The 7118-nt window shown below is 42.5% G+C and overlaps 1 non-coding gene across 1 annotated transcript; it reads left to right on the top strand.

The window, feature by feature from the left end:
- The first annotated feature begins 4024 nt into the window (after positions 1-4024).
- Positions 4025-4143, top strand: LOC123688353. The gene has a single exon (XR_006749880.1). It is a non-coding gene; the product is annotated as a 5S ribosomal RNA (ribosomal RNA).
- Positions 4144-7118: the final 2975 nt, after the last annotated feature.

Raw genomic sequence — 7118 nt, 5'->3', positions numbered from 1 at the left:
GTAGGCGCAGAACCTACCATCGACAGTTGATAAGGCAGACATTTGAAAGATGCGTCGCCGGTACGAGACCATGCGATCAGCTTAAAGTTATTCAGAGTCACCAAATTGTACGATGACGAGCGAACCCGCCACCTATTGGTTTTGATCTAATAAAAGCGCTCCTTCCGTTCCCGGTCGGAGCTCTATTTGCATGTATTAGCTCTAGAATTACCACAGTTATCCAAGTAAATGTGGGTACGATCTAAGGAACCATAACTGATTTAATGAGCCTTTCGCGGTTTCACCTTAATTTGGCTTGTACTGAGACATGCATGGCTTAATCTTTGAGACAAGCATATGACTACTGGCAGGATCAACCAGGGAACTGCGTGCTTATACGATCGGTCCACGAGATTGCCGGTATGGCCAAACCCGTTCGCCTCTCGTCATGTGGCACTAGCCATGTCGATTGACTTCGACTAGCGCCGCACATCAGTAAGTGCAAGTCCTCGACGAAACGACGTAACAGCCCCCAGTCAGCATGAGACTCAAGCTATATATACATCATCATCATCTCGGACAAAACACCGATCAAAAATGAGAAAGTTTCTAGAAACAATCCCTCGCCAAGGCGTCCATATATAATACGAACCCCCGGCTATCAACTAATTTCTTATACACATTCCATCTCGACCCTTCGCTATACATGTGAATATAACGACACGGTGATTCGAGATTCAACAATATTTGTCGCTCGGAACGAATTGAGTGGTTGCAAATTTTTTGTGAACATAACCCGCAACGGGCAGAGGATCACGATTTTAAGGTTGGTCGCTTAAAGGCCATTCGACTACAAAGAGACGAAGCGGACCGCGACCTCGCTGCATGAGGTTGACGAAAGCGACCCAAGATGCGAAAGCCGAAACCAACACACCTTGCCAGTACCCAAACGCCGAGGTCGGATTCGGGTCTACCACTTACCAACTGAATATCATCCTAAAAAGAACTCCAAACAGTCTAGGACAGGACCCATTCTCCACCCCTTCTATATATGTCAGGAGAACCCCGGATTCCCCTCCAGACACGATTTAGCAAACTTTTCCCGATCGATCCGACCCACCGAGGCCGTTTCGACCGTTCGCCGCGCCTACTAGAGCTGATTTCTTCGGACTCCGATCAGAAAATCCGCCGATGCATGTCGTTAACACCTAGTCCGCCTCGTCCGATCGATCGAGGCCGTTTCGACCGTTCGCCGCGCCTACTAGAGCTGATTTCTTCGGACTCCGATCAGAAAATCCGCCGATGCATGTCGTTAACACCTAGTCCGCCTCGTCCGATCGATCTAGGCCGTCTCGATCCACCCATCGCGCATCGAAAGTCGCATCTCTCGAACTCCGATCCGGAAATCGGCCGATGCATCACGTTAACTATTTCTTATATATCTAATATAATATACATCGAGACGGTAAGAATTCTTTTAATCGAAGATATACATATACTTCTCATCAATATCCAAAAGCTTATCGAAAAATAAATTACTCAACTTTTACGTGAAGAATCGTTCACCCAAACCTTATCCCCTATATATGTCAGGAGAACCCAAGGTTCCCCTCCAGACACGATTTAGCAAACTTTTCCCGATCGATCCGACCCACCGAGGCCGTCTCGACCGTCCGCTGCGCCTACTAGGGCCGATTTCTTCGGACTCCGATCAGAAAATATACCGATGCATGTCGTTAACACCTAGTCCGCCTCGTCCGATCTATCTAAACAGTCTCGACGCACCCAACACTCTTTCAAAGTCGGATTACTCGGACTCAATCTGAAAATGGACCGATGCATGACGTCAACACTTAGCCCGCCTCGTCTGATCGATCTAAGCCATCTCGACCCACCCAACACGCCTTCCAAGTCGGATCACTCGGACTTCGATCTGAAAATCTCCGGACTCATTTTTATGAATATCCCCAGTCAGTAAGAACGTTATTTCGCCAATATATACCAACAATAAACCATATTCCAATAGCTGAACCAAAAATATAATTCCCGATCCAAACGTTCTGCATCGCCCAACGCGACCACCTTCCCTATATATGTCAGGAGAGCACAGGGTTCCCCTCCAGACAACACTTACGCTCTATCCCCGACTCTCGGTCGATCGATAGGCCAGGTCAGCGGTGTCTGTTTCGGCCGAAGCTCGGACTTTGGTCAAAATGTTCCGATACAAAATTTGAACCAAGATAGATACAGATATGATTCCTTCTTAAATATACGTTGATTATCGAACAGAATATGGTAAATATTTGCGATGACCGAGGATTTCATGAATTTTTTTTTTTTTCGAAAAAATTTTCTGTTATCGGAATTTCCTCAAATTTCATTTGGTTGCCTACTAATGCATATTAAAAACGATAATCAACAATCAGAATCATTATTTATCATTTATTTCAATTTTTATAATGAAAAACGTTCACGTCCTTTCGCGCCTCTCGATCGTCGTTTACGTGATGCATCGGTCAGCCCTAGTTTACGTGGTGCATCGGTAAGATCGAGTTCACGTTCTGCATCGGTAAGATCCAGTTCACGTGGTGCATCGGTAAAGATCGAGATTACGTGGTGCATCGGTAAGATCGAGTTTACGTGGTGCATCGGTAAGATCCAATTCACGTTCTGCATCGGTAAGATCCAGTTCACGTGGTGCATCGGTGAGATCGAGTTTACGTTCTGCATCGGTGTGATCTAGTTTACGTTGTGCATCGGTAAGATCGAGATTACGTGAAGCATCGGTATGATCGAGTTTACGTTCTGCATCGGTCTGGACTTAGAGATATATTTTCGACGTGAAAATGTTCCGATACAACTTTTGAACCAGGATAGTTAGAGAGATGATTTTTTCTGGGATGTACGTTGATTGGGGAATGGATTGTGGAAAATAACTTGCCATGACCGAGGTGTTCTCGAATTTTTTTTTTTTTTTCGAAAAATATTTTCTGATTTTGGATTTTACTCAAATTTGATTTCGTTGCCTTCTAATGTGTTCTAAAAGAGTAAATCAGTAATCAGAATCGAAAAATATTTTTCGGATTTTTTTTTTTTGAAAAAAAATTTTCTGATTTTGGAATTTCCTCAAATTTGATTTGGTTGCCTTCTAATGTGTTTTTAAAGCGTAAATCAGTAATCAGAATCAATATTCATTGTCGACTTTAATTTTTATAAGGAAAAATGTTCACGTCCTTAAACGCCTCCCCATCATTAGCCCGAGTCCAAGTCGATGTCAGTCCCGAGCGGACGGTGTCAGATACTACCTATCGCCCCGTCTGGACTTGGCGAGGTATTTCGACGTGAAATGTTCCGATACAACTTTTGAACCAGGATAGTTAGAGAGATGATTTCTTCTATGTTGTACGTTGATTGTGGAATGGATTGTGGGAAATAACTTGCCATGACCCAGGTGTTCTTGAATTTTTTTTTTTTCGAAAAAAATTTTCTGATCTTGAAATTTCCTCAAATCTGATTGCGTTGCCTTCTAATGTGTTCTAAAAGAGTAAATCAGTAATCAGAATCAATATTCATTGTCGACTTTAATTTTTATAAGGAAAAATGTTCACGTCCTTAAACGCCTCTCCATCGTTACCCCCGACTCCAAGACGATGTTAGACCGGAGCGGACGGTGTCAGATGCGACCGATCTCCCCGGTCTGGACTTAGCGAGATATTCCGACGTGAAATGTTCCGATACAAAAATTTAACTGTGATAGTTAGAGAGATGGTTCCTTTTGTGATGTACGTTGATTGTGTAATAGAATATGGAAATAAACTTGAGATGACCGAGGTCTTCTGGGATTTTTTTTTTTTTTTCGAAAAATATTTTTCGATTTCGGAAATCCCTCAAATTTCATTGAGATATGTCCTAATGTGTTCTTAAAGCTTAAATCAACAATCAGAATTAATATCCAAAAGTTATTTCATTTTTTATGAGGAAAAACGTTCACGTCCTTTCCGCTCCCAAAAAGTGAGATATCATAGAAAATATCGCAATATATGTTGTTTACGGCCATACCACGCTGAAATTGCCAGTTCTCGTCAGAACACTGAAGCCAAGCAGCGTCGGGCGCGGTTAGTACTTGGATGGGTGACCGCTTGGGAACACCGCGTGCTGTAAGCTTTTTTTTTACGTTCTGCATCGGTCTGCCGAGATAACGTGGTGCATCGGTATGATCGAGTTTACGTTCTGCATCGGTAAGATCGAGATTACGTGATGCATCGGTAAGATTGAGATTACGTGGTGCATCGGTAAGATCGAGATTACGTGGTGCATCGGTAAGATCGAGTTTACGTGGTGCATCGGTAAGATCCAATTCACGTTCTGCATCGGTAAGATCCAGTTCACGTGGTGCATCGGTGAGATTGAGATTACGTGGTGCATCGGTAAGATCGAGTTTACGTGGTGCATCGGTAAGATCCAATTCACGTTCTGCATCGGTAAGATCCAGTTCACGTGGTGCATCGGTAAGATTGAGATTACGTGGTGCATCGGTAAGATCGAGTTTACGTGGTGCATCGGTAAGATCCAATTCACGTTCTGCATCGGTAAGATCCAGTTCACGTGGTGCATCGGTAAGATTGAGATTACGTGGTGCATCGGTAAGATCGAGTTTACGTGGTGCATCGGTAAGATCCAATTCACGTTCTGCATCGGTAAGACCCAGTTCACGTGGTGCATCGGTAAGATGGAGATTACGTGGTGCATCGGTAAGATCGAGATTACGTGGTGCATCGGTAAGATCTACTTTACGTTCTGCATCGGTCTGCCCTTGTTTACGTGGTGCATCGGTAAGATCGAGATTACGTGAAGCATCGGTATGATCGAGTTTACGTTCTGCATCGGTCTGCCCGATATTACGTGGTGCATCGGTTCAGCCCTAGTTTACGTTGTGCATCGGTCTGGACTTAGAGATATATTTTCGACGTGAAAATGTTCCGATACAACTTTTGAACCAGGATAGTTAGAGAGATGATTTTTTCTGTGATGTACGTCGATTGGGGAATGGATTGTGGAAAATAACTTGCCATGACCGAGGTGTCCTCGAATTTTTTTTTTTTTCGAAAAAAATTTTCTGATTGTGGAATTTTCTCAAATTTGATTTGGTTGCCTCCTAATGTGTTCTAAAAGAGTAAATCAGTAATAGGAATCGAAAAATATTTTTCGGATTTTTTTTTTTTTCGAAAAAAATTTTCTGATCGTGGAATTTCCTCAAATTCGATTTGGTTGCCTTCTAATGTGTTTTTAAAGCGTAAATCAGTAATCAGAATCAATATTCATTGTCGACTTTAATTTTTATAAGGAAAAATGTTCACGTCCTTAAACGCCTCCCCATCATCAGCCCGAGTCCAAGTCGATGTCAGTCCCGAGCGGACGGTGTCAGATACTACCTATCGCCGAGGTCTGGACTTGGCGAGATATTACGACGTGAAATGTTCCGATACAACTTTTGAACCAGGATAGTTAGAGAGATGATTTCTTCTATGTTGTACGTTGATTGTGGAATGAAATACGGAAAATAACTCGCCATGACCGAGGTGATTACGATTTTTTTTTTTTTTTTCGAAAAAAATTTTCTGATCGTGGAATTTTCTCAAATTTGATTTGGTTGCCTCCTTATATGTTCTAATAGCGATAATCAACAATCAGAATCAAAATCCATGATCGGGTTTGATTTTTATAAGGAAAAATGTTCACGTCCTTTTTTTCAACCCCGACTCATTGACGATGTTAGAACCGAGCCGGCGGTGTCAGATACGACCGATCGCCCCGGTCCCGATCGTCATTCACGTTGTGCATCGGTCTGCCCGAGATTACGTGGTGCATCGGTATGATCGAGTTTACGTGGTGCATCGGTAAGATCCAATTCACGTTCTGCATCGGTAAGATCCAGTTCACGTGGTGCATCGGTAAGATGGAGATTACGTGGTGCATCGGTAAGATCGAGATTACGGGGTGCATCGGTAAGATCTACTTTACGTTCTGCATCGGTCTGCCCTTGTTTACGTGGTGCATCGGTAAGATCGAGATTACGTGAAGCATCGGTATGATCGAGTTTACGTTCTGCATCGGTCTGCCCGATATTACGTGGTGCATCGGTTCAGCCCTAGTTTACGTTGTGCATCGGTCTGGACTTAGAGATATATTTTCGACGTGAAAATGTTCCGATACAACTTTTGAACCAGGATAGTTAGAGAGATGATTTTTTCTGTGATGTACGTCGATTGGGGAATGGATTGTGGAAAATAACTTGCCATGACCGAGGTGTCCTCGAATTTTTTTTTTTTTCGAAAAAAATTTTCTGATTGTGGAATTTTCTCAAATTTGATTTGGTTGCCTCCTAATGTGTTCTAAAAGAGTAAATCAGTAATAGGAATCGAAAAATATTTTTCGGATTTTTTTTTTTTTCGAAAAAAATTTTCTGATCGTGGAATTTCCTCAAATTCGATTTGGTTGCCTTCTAATGTGTTTTTAAAGCGTAAATCAGTAATCAGAATCAATATTCATTGTCGACTTTAATTTTTATAAGGAAAAATGTTCACGTCCTTAAACGCCTCCCCATCATCAGCCCGAGTCCAAGTCGATGTCAGTCCCGAGCGGACGGTGTCAGATACTACCTATCGCCGAGGTCTGGACTTGGCGAGATATTACGACGTGAAATGTTCCGATACAACTTTTGAACCAGGATAGTTAGAGAGATGATTTCTTCTATGTTGTACGTTGATTGTGGAATGAAATACGGAAAATAACTCGCCATGACCGAGGTGATTACGATTTTTTTTTTTTTTCGAAAAAAATTTTCTGATCGTGGAATTTTCTCAAATTTGATTTGGTTGCCTCCTTATATGTTCTAATAGCGATAATCAACAATCAGAATCAAAATCCATGATCGGGTTTGATTTTTATAAGGAAAAATGTTCACGTCCTTTTTTTCAACCCCGACTCATTGACGATGTTAGAACCGAGCCGGCGGTGTCAGATACGACCGATCGCCCCGGTCCCGATCGTCATTTACGTTGTGCATCGGTCTGCCCGAGATTACGTGGTGCATCGGTCTGGACTTAGAGATATATTTTCGACGTGAAAATGTTCCGATA

The sequence above is a fragment of the Harmonia axyridis genome, chromosome X (genome assembly GCF_914767665.1).
Source record: "Harmonia axyridis chromosome X, icHarAxyr1.1, whole genome shotgun sequence".
Taxonomy (NCBI): Eukaryota; Metazoa; Arthropoda; class Insecta; order Coleoptera; family Coccinellidae; genus Harmonia; species Harmonia axyridis.
Note: the sequence above shows the minus strand (reverse complement) of the source record. Positions and strands in the feature narration are given on the sequence as shown.